This window comes from Tupaia chinensis, unplaced genomic scaffold (genome assembly GCF_000334495.1).
Source record: "Tupaia chinensis unplaced genomic scaffold, TupChi_1.0 Scaffold000185_1, whole genome shotgun sequence".
Lineage (NCBI taxonomy): Eukaryota > Metazoa > Chordata > Mammalia > Scandentia > Tupaiidae > Tupaia > Tupaia belangeri.
In genome coordinates this window covers 1,553,510-1,569,240 of record NW_006159660.1, presented here as the reverse complement: position 1 = coordinate 1,569,240, position 15,731 = coordinate 1,553,510, and the positions used below count along the sequence as shown (strand labels likewise).

The 15,731-nt window shown below is 37.6% G+C and overlaps 1 protein-coding gene and 1 pseudogene across 1 annotated transcript in view; both read right to left on the bottom strand.

Annotated features, from left to right (window-relative positions):
* CNTN3 (contactin 3) overlaps nt 1-15,731 on the bottom strand; it is a 304,699-nt gene that overhangs the window by 41,264 nt on the left and 247,704 nt on the right. The window lies entirely within an intron of this gene.
* LOC102498593 (uncharacterized protein C17orf80 homolog) lies at nt 9,545-10,974 on the bottom strand (annotated as a pseudogene).

The window sequence follows — 15,731 nt, the reverse complement described above, 5'->3', positions numbered from 1 at the left end:
GGATCTAACATTTAGAAATATTTAGAAACTTGTGAGACCAGCAGTTAGTGTAATGGCTATGTCACTGGACTCCCACGTAGTCGACCACGGTTCGAGTCCTGGACCCGGTGACTTAAACTCATGCCGGGCACATGTGCGTGCGTGCCCAAGATCCCAAGAGGAGAATGGAGGAGAAGGGATTGCGGCATGACCATCCCCTCTGGGGAGTGATTTCTTGCTTTCTATCTCTCTGTCTCTCTCTGTCTTTCTGGCGAGCACACATGCCCTATAGCAAAAACCTCTCCAAAAAAATAAAGAAATATTTAGAAACTTGTCTATCATTCTTTACAGTATAAAAATAATTCAAATGAAACAGGAACACTGATAATTTTTGTGCACATTTTTTAGGAACACTAACAATATTCTTTGAATAAAAACTAGCTTATAGTTTACTACTGGTTAGATTATTTTGTTAGTCTTAGTTTTTGTTTTCCTCAACTCTTTCTTTTTTCCCCTTTTCCTTAAATAGATCAGACCAGAATTGGTAAAGGGTAGAGTCAAAGCTTTATTTTCTTTTCCTCCCATTCCTATTTCTCTTAAAACCTTTCCTTCAAAGCTCAGTAGTCTAATTCTGTTTTCCAGTAAATAAATACTTTTATTCCTCTTATTGCCAGAGGGTGCATTTGCTTGCCAGAGAGAAAGAAACAGAGAAAGAAAGCACCTCCAAGGTGTGTGGTCATGCCACAATCTTTTTCTTCTATTTCTCCATACCATTAGGATCCTAGGCACATGTCCATATGTGCCCCAAGTGGTTTTTAAGCTGCCAGGGCCCAAGTTGGAACCCCAGTTGGCCATGTGGGATACAGCTCCCTATACACACTGCCTCACTGCTGCACTATGGGCTCAGCCCTCAAGTCCCTTTTCTATGTTGCTGTCTACAGATTTGCTTAGAAAAGAAACTCTAGCAGTGGGTGAGCCTTTTTCAATGGCTTACATAGGAGTTTAAGAAGCAGGGGCATAGTGGTTAAGGCACTGGACTTTCTCATGTGGCAGACCATGATTTGCATCCACAGATCCAGTGGTTTGAAACTCACACCAGGCATGTGTGCATGTGTGCCTATAATCCTGAGCACAGAATGGAAAAGAGATTGCAACATGGCCATCCTCCCTAGGGAATGAATTCTCACTTTCCCTCTCTCTGTATCTCTAATGAGTACATGTGCCCTATGGCAAAAATTAAAGTAAATAAGTAAATATGCAAGAGGAATTCCTCTGAGTCATACAAATTTGAGTTTCTTCTCAAAGGTGCTGTTTTAAAACTAAGATTATGCATTCAAAAACAATTTATTAACCAACTACTGTACTTTAGTTGCTGACGATACAATGCTGAGGGAAAAAGAAAACAGTCCTTATGTTTATAGAGATTATATTTGAAAGAGACATTAAATGGCTACACAAATTGATGTAAAATTACAATGTAATATAAGCTCAAAGTACATGGAGAAATCTATAATTGGGTTGCAGTGAACTGATAATTGAGCTAAGATTTGAAGTTTCTAGGAGAAGAGGAAAATGGTCTATACTAGGCATACATATGTGTGTAAAGAACTAATGAGGGTAAAAACAGTTTGAGTAACTCAAGAAGGAGGGGGTAGCTAAATGGGGCTGGGAGCACAGGGATGTCAAAGTATATAGATCTCCAGAAAACTAAAAATTTACTATAGCTAACTTCAAGTTGGCATTTATATCATAATGACAATAAAATATTCCCTCCCATTTTGGTATTTTTAGGGTCTCTAAGCTTTGCAAGAATTACTTTATTATTCAACCATTTGTTTGTCTAATCATATAGATTTCCCCAAAAAAATATTTAAGAATATATTACAGGCATTAACTATAAATAGATTTATAAGACAAGTCATCTCTGAAATAACTGCTTTGGAAAATCCAATTTGTATCCAATGAAATAGAAGAGAATCTTATTTTTTTCCCCCAATATTTTCTTAGGTGATGATGTTAATGGAATTTTATGTCATTTTAAAATTACTCTGTACTAAGAGAAAAAAAAAAAACCCTGAAATACTACATAATGTGATAACTCATGCCAGATGAAAATATGCAAACATCACTACTAATTATATGTAAGCTAAAAAGTGTATTGTGATATCCACCCTATGCTAAAAATCAAGGTATAAAATAAACTTTGGAATTTGTGGAACCTCTTAGACCTTGCAAATATAGCAGGAAGTTTCAGTATAACAAATTATCAGCAAAAACTAATTCCCTAGTAAGCACTCTCAATGTAAATGCTGCTGCTGGACTGCCAAGAAGCATAATTTTTCCAGTTTAGAAAAAAAAAATCCATTTTGACGGCTATTTGGAAGCCAAGGTTGAATAGGCGGTCTTTCTCCCTTTTATCACTTTACACAGCCTGTTATTGCAGAGCTTCCAATATTAATCATTCATTCCTTCACTGGGTTGCCTTTGAAACCTTGACACTGCATGTAAATCACATCCAGGTGCCTCGAAAACAATCAGACCTGTAGGTTCCTTTTGGAACCTGCTTGGTGTTTTCTTTTGTGAAAATCCCAAAGGAATTGGTGGTGACATCACTCACCCCTGCTTTTCTGACTAAGCAATCCCACCAACCCCAAATGCTGCATTAAGGTCATTTTTTTTTGTCACAAATGTACTCTGCTCACCCAAGGAAGAGAATTGACAGTTACTAAAACACAAAAACAGCCCTTAATATTGTAAACAGATTTAATTTTTCTGACTGATTGATTAACAATTTCAGCTGTCACTTGGTTGTCTGAACAAGTGATATTTAAGGCAGGTAAGATTGCAATCCGTTAATATAAAAATTTGCTTGACTTTCTTTGGTACCAATAAACTGGAATAATTGTTCCATTACAGGATTTAGATTCCAACCTGCCCCAGCAAACGTGTTTTGAAAGAGTGACACATTAAAAATCACTACACTTGCTTGAAGGCACTTCATGAATATTTCAGGTTGTGTCAAATGCCCGAGTTGCCTCAAAGGTGTCAGCTTTTCTGTTTTAACATCAAGTTCATATTAACAATGGTAGAATTTTTTTTTTTCCTCAGCAGTGTAATGGTTGATGGAATATCTCACTGGGAATTGGTGATCTCGGGATGCCTAATCTTGGCTCTTCCCAGTATCTTAATCCAGTATTTCTATAATTCAGTCATTAGAATCATACCTTCACATTTTTGGAGGTCATGTGTTAGTACCAAATGTTCTATTATTAACTTATTTTTCAAACTAATTAGTTTCCTTAAATTAGTATGGATGCTGATAATGACACACTGTATCTTTATTCTAAATGGCAATCTACACACCAAAATCATAGTTAACTGCTAAAATAAATACAATGAGTAAAAAAAAAAAATCATATAAATGGACAGTGTCCAAAAGAATGTAAATCAACACTAGCTGTCAGGGTCTCTGAGCCTGAGACCTTTGCTCTTTTCTTTATAAATGGAGATTAGCAAGAATTAAATAACTGTTAATGACAAGTATAAGATCACACTTAACCATCTGCTTGATCTAACATAAATGATCAAAGTAAAATTGAAAACAGAATAGGTCTCTCATTTTTTTGTTATTGTACTTGATACTGCCTATTGAATTTTTTTTTTTTTTTGTAGAGGTTTTGGCCATAGGGCATGTGCACTCGCTAGACAGAGAGACAGAAAGTGAGAAATCACCCCCCGGGAGGATGGCCACGCTGCAGTCCCTTCTCCATTCTCCTCTCTGGATCTTGGGCACCCACGCATACGTACCCGACATGAGTTTTAAGCCACTGGGTCTGGGACGCGAATCACAGTCAAATACGTGGGAGTCCAGCGATGTAGCCATTACGTTAACTGCTGGTCTCACCTATTGAATTTTTTAAAAATGCTATGATACCCAGTTTACTAAACCTATTAATGCTCAATGATGTCTGTACTATAAATTCACCTTGACCATCTTTGAAAAAAATCTTTACCACATATCAAAACTACCTTGGCCACACCCCAGAGCAATTAAATCACAATGGACTAAAAAAAGGGAGACATACTAGGTAATTCTAATGAATAGTCATGGTTAAAAATTGTTAAAATTCCCATCATTTACATTCCTCACTTTCAATCTTCTTGGCAAGAAAACGCTTAGGATAATTGCTCAAATATCCTTTAACTTTAAAAATCTATAACTAATAAATGCATGAAATGATCTTGAAGTTAGGCTACACGTTGCTGAACTCATAAGCTGAGAATAGCACCCCTATACATGTTTTAATTTTGGGAGGTAGACAAAAAACAAACAAACAAACAAAAACTATATTTGTATTAAAGGTAGTCTGAGTCAAGCACATAGCTCATTTCCATGATGTGACATTGTCTTGGTATTCTATTCTCATCACAATTTAAAATAATAATTATTGAATAAAATGATTTGCCAGAGATTGGATACACTCTCCAGAGAGAGACAGAAAAAGAAAGAGAGGGAGAAAGAGAAAGTACCCTCTCTGTGGAATGGTCATGCCACAATCCCTTCACCTTCATTTCTCCCTTCTTTAGTGGGAAAAACATATCCAGTGTGGTTTTCAACCCACCATGTCCAGGACTCAAAGCACATGGTCTGCCATGTGGGATCCAACTACCTTAACCACCAGGCTGGCCCAGACATTGAAATAAGTCAACAGTAATACATACCTGTATATACAAATGGAAACCTACAGTTAACTAACCTGAATCAATGTGGAATTACTGTTGATTGATGTGATGATTCTTTTTTTTTTTGGAGAGGTTTTCGCTACAGGGCGCGTGCACTCGCCAGACAGACAAAGACATAGAGACAGAAAGTGAGAAATCACCCCCCAGAGGGGATGGTCATGCCGCAATCCCTTCTCCTCCATTCTCCTCTCGGGATCTTGGGCACACACGCACACGCGCCCGGCGTGAGTTTTAAGCCACCGGGTCCGGGACGCAAACCGTGGTCGACTACGTGGGAATCCAGCAACATAGCCATTACGCTAACTGCTGGTTCCCCATGTGATGATTCTTGCATAGAATGAAGTTTTAAGTCAAAAGATTTTGCTTTACTCTAACAATTTAACTCGTGGATTAGGTCTCTTCAGTTTTGTTTTTATTCTTATATTGTAGGTGTAAAATATACTGAGAATGGATCTGTCCCCTGTAGAAGGATAGGACTAATATGTAAGATAAAAGAAATCTATTGATCAGAAAGAATAAAATGCCATTGTTTCATAGAAATTTGAGCAAGTGGTGCCAGATGTTTTATGTTTACTTCTATTGGATCGTCAGAAAAGTCATGATGCAATTTTGCATAGGAAAACATAGACAAATACCTCATGACTTTTCTGACAACCTAATAGTTAAAATTATCACCACTATCTATTAAACTATCCAAACTTGGTTTACATGCAATCAATTATTCTCAGAAAGTGTAATTTACTATACTTAATCTTAGCCAAAAGGCTGAGAAGTGATGGGAACATGTAACTGAGCAGAGATCAGTAAGGACTCATCTCTATCATACACCTCATTAATTGGATGGCTAGTTTGGGGACTGGCAAGCTCGCTTACTTAACCAGCACCTTAGTATCAGCTGTTGGCTAGGAGTTCAGCAACACCTATGAACTGGGGACCTTCCCTCTTAAGATAATCTGTCTAGTTTGCTTGGGCTTCTTCATACAATAGTAGCTGTATTCTAAAAGCCATTATGTTAATGAAATTAGAAGTGCATGCATTTTTATGAGCTAGCTTCAGAAATCATATAACATCTCTCCTACTATTCTTTGTTAAGGCAGTCACAAAGGTCTACTAAGTTTTTAACAATAGAGGTGTAGATTTCACTTGATGAGGAAGAGTGTCACAGTCCTATTTTAAGAAGAGCATGCTGGATATGATAAGTTGTTGGAAGCCATCTTTGGGGAAACACAATCTACTATAGCTGTCTAGATCTGTTATGTACCTGTCATACCATCTATGCCTTAGGTGGGTGACTTTTATAGACTATAGAAAAGGGTTCTTGTATCCTTTGCCAATTCCTTGGGTTCCCCTCTTAAGGAGATCTAAGAGAGGGAGAACAGTCAGTTTTGGAAGTATTTTTTTTTTTTACCAAAGATTCATCCTTTTGGGCTGTTTTGAGTTGACTATGCCAATAATCCAAAATAGGTTCAAAGAGAAAAAGCAAAATCCTAGACTAGACACCCTTCTTTTTATGTCAGTAGTCTGTGTGTGGGCTGGAGAAAAGATTCTCCAGAATTGATAGAATAAAATTAGAGCCTCTCCCAGGAGAGTTGCTCTCAAAGAGATCACACTATTTTTATTACAATCACAGACCAATGTGTTCTAAGAATTTTCCTGATACATCAGAGGTGTGGATTTTTTCATTTCAAAGTCATACTGAAAGAATAAAGAAAGAAAGACTAGGACTGATGACAATAGACTATTGACAAGACTGCTTTTCTAGCAAATAAACATGATGTCAAATTTTAAGTAGAAGAAAATGGTTTATAAAATCAGAGTGTTTTCAAAAATAACCATTTTTAAAAAGTGAACACACCTAAAATAATTGATATTTGAGTCTGAAATTTTAAATCACTCAAAATGAACCATTTCTTATTCATTTTCTTAGTCACATTAATATCAATCAAATGGCATATTTAAGTAATATTCATTGCAAGGTAGTAATATTTTCTTTCTGAAACTGGAGCATAAAATCTCAGCCAGCATGAGCAATTACAACTCAACAGTAAAAAGGTAAGTAATTCAAGTTTGGGTCAGTTACCTTGATTTCTGGTTTCTGGTTGTCATGTAAAGTGTAGAAGTCATCACTCTCTTTCAATAACAAGTAAAAAGCTGAACAAATTGAGAAATCGACAATTCTTTTCAGATTCAGCAATGAGATAACTGGCCAAAGTGTTTGCCTGAGATCAGAGATAGCGAGGAAGATATGGAGAAGCAAAACTTGGAATAGAAGCCTCCTAAAGAACTGCCACAGGGTAGGAAAACCTGAACTATAATTGATAAATGGCTAGAGACCATGTATGGACAAATCTGAAAGTTAAAGCTCCAAGGAGACCTAGTCACTGGGAGGCTTTTGTTTGTTTTTTCTTCCAGGAGCTTTACTAGGTCCTTGCAGTAAATAGTGGGAAAAAAGTCTCAGGCTTCCGGTCAGTTGCGGGGGGAAAAGAGTCATTTTTAAATGTATCCAAGCATTCTGATCTTAAAATGATCTACCCCATGGGTCAGCTAGTGGCATGGTGGTTAATTAAGGTAGCTTGATCCCACATGGCTGACTACATGGTTTCAGTCTCAGACATAGCAGCTTGAAAACCAAAACAAAATAAACAAAAGAAATGTCTGCTCTCAGGAGAAACTTTTTAACTGGCCCTAACCTCTGGGGCTTAATTAGAACCTAATCTACTTGTGGAGAAAAAAATACCCCCAACTCCATCTTCATTCATCATGTCCCTTCTATGGGGGTAAAAAAAAAAAAAAAAAAAAAAAAGGGAAAAAACGGGGAAGGGCCAAACCCAAAAATCCCCACTATGGGGTGAAAAAAAAAAAAAAAAAATACCAGGGAAGAACAGGTGAAGGTCACAACCCAACAGCACAGGCTCAATGAAAGACTGAGACCTACTCATAGGATCACAGGATACTTCCCCTTCCCAGTCACCGTACCACTACAATACTAGAGGCCTATTTACCAGGTCCCTTTTACCAAGTACATTCTACCTGCCTTTCAACACAAAATTACAATGCATACTAAGAGGCAAAAAACAGCATGAGGAGACTGAACAAGCATCAGAACCAAAGTCAGATGTGTCAGGAATGTTGGAATTATTACAGAAATTTTAAAAACCTATGACTAATATGCTAAGGGACTGAGTGGAAAAATAAATATGCAAGAACAAATGGGTAATGCAGAGAGGTGGAAATTCTAAGAATCAAAAAGACATACTAGAGATCAAAAGCACTGTAACATATATGAAGAATGGGTGCTTTTGGTGGGCTCATTAATGAACTGGGACAGATAAGGAAAACCTCTTATGTGAGTATCTGAAAACAGAATCTTATGAAACTAAAACACACACACACACACACACACACACACACACACACACACAAAGACTGAAGAAACAACCAGGACAGAGAATATTCATGAACAGCGAGACAACTATAAAAGGGTATGAAATAGTATAACAAAAATTCCAAAAGGAGAAGATAATCAAGAACAGAAGCAATATATAAAACAATAATAATTGAGAATTTTCCATGATCTATATTAGACACAAAATTACTTATCCAGGAAGCAAAGAGAACACCAAGCATTATATATACAAACAAACAAAAACTATACACACACACACACATACACACACTACATTCAAACTTCGGAAAATCTTGATACATATTGGAAGAAGGCAAATGAAAAATTATTACATATAGAAAAGCAAAGATAATACATTTGACTTCTTAGAACCACACAAATAAGAATAGAATGAATTATTTAAAGCATTAAATGAAAAACCCATCAATCTAGAGTTCTGTATCCTATGAAATTATGCTTCAAAATTGAAGAAGAATTAGACTGTCAGACAAACAAAACTTGAAGGGATTAGCTGCCAGTAGATCTGCCTTGGAAGAAATCTTTAAAGTTTTTAGAGAGAAGGTAAGTATTAGAAGTTAAAACTTCAATACATAAAGAAAGAAAGAGAACTAAGGACTTTTTTTCTTTTCTTTTCTTTTTTTTTTTTTTTTTAGATTCCAATACTTTTATTCTTTCACTCCCTTCTCTTGCCCTGAATACACCTTTTTTTAAAAAAAAATTATTTATTTAATTCCATTTGTCATTATTTTTTAAATTGATCAGAGAGAGACATAGAGAGGAAGAGAAAGTGAGAAAGCAAACTGCCATGTCCGGGACTCAAACCATGTTCAGCTATGTGGGAATCCAGCGCCTTTAGCCATCATAATACCTTCTAGCCCCCAGGATCCACCTTTCAATCATTAAATAAGTAGTGCCATTGATTCTGCCATGCTGCTCGCAGGTCCATAGCTTTCTTTGAAGGTGTAAAGTCAATGTCATTTACGCCAGCATGACAGCTTCCGCTGCCTAAAACTCCAGCAACAACAAAGGAGGAAGTATCCATAAAAAGCATGGTGATGCCACCAACTCTGCTCCTTTTCATGGTGGCATTGCACCTGATCCAGCATTTTTGTACAGTTCCAAAGAACCTCCCGAGAGAGAAGCTGGAGGTTGTGAACCTGGACAAGGGTTCCAAACTCTGTTATCAGCGGAACTTCTTTCCAGCAAAGGAACTTGTGTGAGACTTCTCACTTGGGGACAACCATGCTGAGGCTTCTGGACCATTGTGTTTCAATAGCAAGGTTCCCCTGGCAACATCCCTAGTCCAAGATAACTAGGGTAGAGCTCTGGAAACTGCTCCAGCCCCATCGAGCTGAGGAGCTGAAGAGTCTTCTGTCTGTACTATTAATTGACATAGGGGCTTTTAGAAGTGTGATGCTAGGCTGAATGCAGGGATTGCTCCAGAGAAGCCTGTCCTTTACTCTCCATTAATGCCTTCACATCAGGAACTCCTTTTGCTTTTTCTCTTGTTGAATCGTAAGTTGGTTCCCTTGGAGTAAAAAAAATTTACATGAGCACCTTCAACTTGAGATTTCTTTTCCGTGGCTGCATTGTCAGTATTGAAGTTCTTGGGAGTTGCTGCCCCTGGAAGTCCAGTCCTGCATTTCTGTCACAGACACACTTTGCTCTGTATTTCCTTGGTTCCCACATATCTCTATTCTAAGGCTATGAAGTCCTTTTTCTTGGTTCTCCGTGACTTGGATTTCACCCACTGTGCTAATTTTAAGGCCTAAAATGAATAATTCTGTGTTCTTTTCCCAAATTTCAGTGTCTCTCATGTCAGTAGAGACTATCAAGAAGTGACTCCTGCCTTTAGAATCTTGCTCACCAATCATCAATGATGTTCTTACTCTTTTAACCCCATCAGTGAGATTCTCTGCAGAGCCTTGATAATCACCAATAGGCACATCTAGTAATTTTACTAGAAGCTCTTGCCTCTGAATTTTGCCCAATTTCAGATTAGCATAAGTGGTCTGGACTTCAATAGGTATGACTTGGGAATATTTCTTACCTTGACTTGACAAAGAAAGTTCTGATGAGCTAACCAATAAAGATAGTTCAGTTTCTGAATGATTAGATCTACTTTCCCCTGATTTAGGCAGATCTTTGGCAAGTTTTCTTTTAGGAGAGGTATTCTCTGATGTATAAAAACTGAGCCTTATTCACTCCTGAAAAGTAATCTTTGATTCAGCACTTGCCATTTAGAAGGAAAGGTGAATTGGATTGTCAATGTCTTTATCTGCCTTTGTAGTACTTTCCAAACTGACATTTAGTAGTGGAAAAGTCTCTGTTGTCTTTTCTGGTTTGTCCTTCTTTGATTTAATTTCTCTTTCTTTACTCACTGTCTCTAACTTTTTCTCTTTAGCTTTAATTACATTTTTTGGGGGGGAGAGATTTTGCCATAGGGTGCGTGCACTTGCCAAAAAGACAGAGAGAGAGAGAGAAAGCAAGAACTTATTCCCCCAGGGGTGATGGCCACACCGCAATCCTTTCTCCTCCATTCTCCTTTAGGGATCCTGGCCACACATGCACACATGCCCAGTGTGAGTTTAAGCTACGGGGTCTGGGACTCGAACCTCAGTCGGCTACATGGGAGTCCAGCGACATAGCCATTATGCCAACTGCTGGTCCCACTTTAATTACACCTTTGATTGGTCCTTTCAATTTTTTAACAAGTGGGAATATAGCTGGTTTGGCCTGATAAAGCCCTTGATCAGCACATCTGTGTTTGGTCCTATCATCACACAGTATGGCATGTGGGATTTTAATAATTTAAACAGCTTCTTATAATAAGGACACACTTCCATTCTGGCTAACCCATTCATCCTCTTCTGGAGCTCCTCCAGGGGGATATTAACTTTGTAGTCAGTCACTTCTCCCAGAGCCCTATGCTTCTAGATCACCTTTCCCAAGTCTAGCAAAATGAAACCAATGTCAGCCTGGCTCCTGTGGTAGCTGGAGGGGTGCTCTTCAGGGTCCAGGTCTCCTACCCCTCCTGTTTTTCTTCCTTTCCATCTTTCCCTGTTTGGGGGTGAAGTCTGGTTGGTCCCAGAAGAGAGACGATGGCCTTAAAGCTCTACTGTCAAGAATTTCTCTTGTACTTGAACTAACAGAAAAAATTTGTTTAAAACAGTAATAGCAGAAATTTATTCAATTATATTTGCTTATGAATATAAATGTGAATATATATACTTGTACATATGTTCATGTACAAGTGAAATGAATGGCAATGATTCAAGGGATGGGAAGGATTAGGATTTTTTTATATTATTATTACAATTTACCTGCACTACCTGTAAAGTGAATTTGAAAGCAAACTAGAAGTACCTTGAAAGTAGACTTGGACTGATTGTAAATATATATTGTAAAATTCAGGGCAACCACTAAAACAAATAAAACGTATAACTGATAGGTGTCTTAGTCCATTCACATTGCAGCAACAAAATACCATAAACTGAATAGCTTATAAACAACAGCAATTTATTTCTCACAGTTTTGGCGGTAAGAAGTCCAAGACCAAGGTAGAGTTGGTGTCTGGTGAGAGCCTTCTTTTTTCTTTTTCTCTTTCTTTTTCCTTTCCTTTTTTTTCTTCCTTCCTTCCTCCCTCCCTCTGTCTCTGTCTCTGTCTCTCTCTCTCTTTCTCTTGAGAGATTTTTGCTATAGGGTGCATGCACTCGTCAGAGAGACAAAGAGAGAAAAAGTAAGAAATGACTCCCCTAGGGGATATGGCCATGGAGGCAGTCCCTCCTCCACTCCACTTTCAGGATCTCGGGCATATATGCGCACACACACCTGGTGTGAATTTCAAGCTGCAGGGTCCAAGACTTGAACCGTGGTCAGCCATATAGAAGAATAGCACCTTAACCACTATGCCACCTCATGATTCTGAGAGCCTACTTTCTTATCTATTGATAGTGCCTACTCACTGTATCCTTATATGGTAAAATAATACAGAGTCTTTCTTGAGCCTCTTCTATAAGAGCTCTTACCCATTCATGAAAGCTCTGCTCACATGACCTAATTGCCTCCCAAAGTCCCCACATCCTAACACTATCACCTGGGGATTAGGATCTTAACATATGAGTGTTGGAGGGACGCAAACATTCAGACCATAACAACAGGCTAAACACTGAGAAAAAAATAAAATCAAGTAAATGCTCCATTAAAACCACAAAAGAGGCCAACCACAGTGGCAGGACCAGCAATGCAATGTTCCATAATGGTGAATCCAGTTGAGAAGGTCCTTGGTTAGTGTCCCAAGATCTATACACCACGCACACATGTGTGCCCATGATCCAGACTGGCTGAGGCTCAGGTGGATCATAACACAAAACCACTGTTGGGTGTGCCTCTCAGTCTCTTACAAAAGAAAGAAAAATAAACTTAAAAAAACACCCAAACCATAAACAGCTCAGCCACAGTAGCATGCACAGCATCACTGAGATGCTGTACCTCGTTTGATTCCCAGTCCACCTTAAAGGCTGGAACTGTACACATGTATTCCCAGCAAGTTGGGGAGACTGAGGTAGGAGAATCACAACATGGCAAGACCTTGTCTTTAAAAACAGACGCACACACACACACACACACACACACACACACACAAATGACACAAAGAGTGTGGAAGATAAAATAGAAACAAAGAATGGCAACAAATAGAAAACAGTAAGACATGGTAATAATTAATTCAACTATTATCAATAATCACTTTGTACATCAATGCTCTAAATGAATAAAAAACAGAGGTTGTAAGAGTGGATCAAGCAAACAAGATCAGACTACATGTTGTCTACAAAACCCACGGGTTAAATACAGACACATAGATATAAAAAGTCATAATGAATGATACGCCTTGATTGCACTTATCTAAAGAAAGCAGAAGTAGCTATGTTAATTTCAGACAGATAAGACTTAAGACCAGGAAAGTTATCAGGGTTAAAGATGGGCATTACATAATGATCAAGGGATCAATACTCCAAGAAAATATAATAATCCTTAATATGCATATACCAAACAACAGAATATTACAATATCTAAGGCAAGAACTGATAGGACTGCAAGAATAGATGAGTTCACTATTATATTTGGAGATTTCGACACCCTTCTATCAAAAATGGATAAAATTAACAGGCAGAAAATCAATGAGGACGTAATCAAACACAATGGTACCATCAATCAATTGGGTAAATCGACATCTATAGACTTCATCATCTAACAGCAGCACATTATGCATGTTTCTCAAGCTCACATAGAATGTCTACCAAGAAAAAATATATTTTGAATCATAAGATATACCTTAACAAATACAAAAATATAGAAATTACACGATTTCTGCTCTCAAACCATAACAGAATTAAGCTAGCAACCAATAACAGAAAGATAGCTAAAAAATCTCGAAATGCTTCAAGATTAGCAATGGGGGATACATGTCACTATATGTTTGTACCCACAGAGTATACAACACCAGGTGTGAACCCTGGTGTAAACTATCTGGGGTAATAAAATATATCATTGGAGGCTTACTGATCAAACAGACGTCACTCTGAATTACCAGGAAAATGGTCTAGTCCTAGAATCCCTTTTCTGAGTGAGAGGGGTAATAGATTTACATGTTTCTACAATAATGAATCTACCTAAGGTAGATAATTTTAGTTAACTTTTCTATTAAAATTAAATGTTAAATTTTGATTATCCATATTTTCCTACAATTTTTCCACTTAATTAGATTTTCATATACATGACTTAAACACAAGACTTCTTGGTGCTTTCCATTTATCTATTATATTTCTCATATCTAATTTAGTTCTTTCTTTTTCTTCTTGATATTTTTCAGAACTTATCTATTCCTTTTTGATATTATATCTGTTCAATTTGTTCCATCTCTTTTCTGTACATGTGTTTTGTTATTTTTGTTACTCAAGTGTTATAAAGGTGTGAAAAGAATGAAAAAGGATGTGTATTTTTTTTTATTTGTAGGGTGTATTTTTCATGTGTATTTGCATCTTTAATTATAGTAACAGAATTTTCTTTTGCTAACTTTTGACAAATTGATTTATTGACAGTTGAAAGAAGAGCTATTAAAGTCTACACAATAATTTTGTTTCTCATTATTTTTTTGCTTTTGACCTGATATGTAAAAATATGTACTTTTTTAATTCATAGAAGGTGCTTGTGCAGGATCAGCAGTTGGCATAATGGCTATGTCACTGGACTCTCATGTAATTGACCACGGTTCGAGTCCCGGACCCAGTGGCTTAAACTCATGCCAGGTGCATGTGTGTGCGTGCCCAAGATCCCAAGAGGAGAATAGAGGAGAAGGGACTGTGGTGAGGCCATCCTCCCTGGGGGATTATTTCTTGCTTTCTGTCTCTCTGTCTCTCCCTGTCTTTCCAGTGAGCATACATGCCTTACAGCAAGAAAACCTCTCCTATGTGTGTGTGTGTGTGTGTGTGTGTGTGTGTGTGTAGGATAGCATATATATATATATGATATATATATATATATATCATATATATATATGCTAGCACCTTGTGCTTGTGAGAGAGAGAGAGATAGATAGAGAGAGAGAGAGAGAGAGAGAGAGAGAGAGAGAGAGAGAGAGAGGCCGAGGGAGTAAACATGCCTTGACAGGGTGTGGCCACACTGCAATCCTCTCTCCTCCATGTATCCAACCTGTCGGGATGATTTTGGGCACATGCACACACATATGCTGGCATATTTTTCAAGCTGTTGGGGCTGAGGTTTGAACTACTGTCGATTATGTGAGATCTCCTTTAATCACTAGGTTATAGGGCCAGCCCACTAACCTGATATATTTTAGTAGTAAGTTATTTACAATATTATGGTTTCTGATTATTGTACTTTCACAGTAGAAAGACAATTTTTTCAAAATTATACTTTCTGTCCTAAGGTTTAACTAAAATTCACTGTTTAAAATTTACATTTTTTATTATTTTTAATGATTTTTTTGTTTGCTAGTGGGCACATGTGTTCAGAGAGAGAAATAGAGAGAAGAAAGCACCCCTCCAGGGGTAATGCCAAATCCCCTTCTTTCCATCTCTATCTCTCTTTGGGATTATGGGCATGCACGTAATACGTGCCTGGAATGTTTCTCAAGCTAGTGGATCCAGGATTTGAATCATGTAATAGGCCAGATAGGACCTGGCTGCCTTAACTGCCAGGACACAGAGGCAACTCTGCCCTCTTTTTGTTGCATTTGTCTGATAAATAGTTGCACATATTTCATTTACATTCTTTCATATCACTTTTTTTTTTTTTGGTAACTGCTATTTTTTATGGGTTTTACAATAGTACAGTAAGTCACAGATTGCGTGGTGTGACTCCTGCTTATCTTCTTATAAATATAAATCTGTTTTACAGGATGTCTACTGGGGGTGGATTTGGATTATTCATCTTAATAAATATTGTACTTGATAAATGCGGCCCTGGGATACCCAGCTCACTTTAAGCAGGAACGGAGCCTCTGTATGCCTTTGTTGAGTGAATGATGAGTTAGAAAAATAACTTAAATGTCAACTCTTTTGTTTGTTATCCTTTTTCCAGC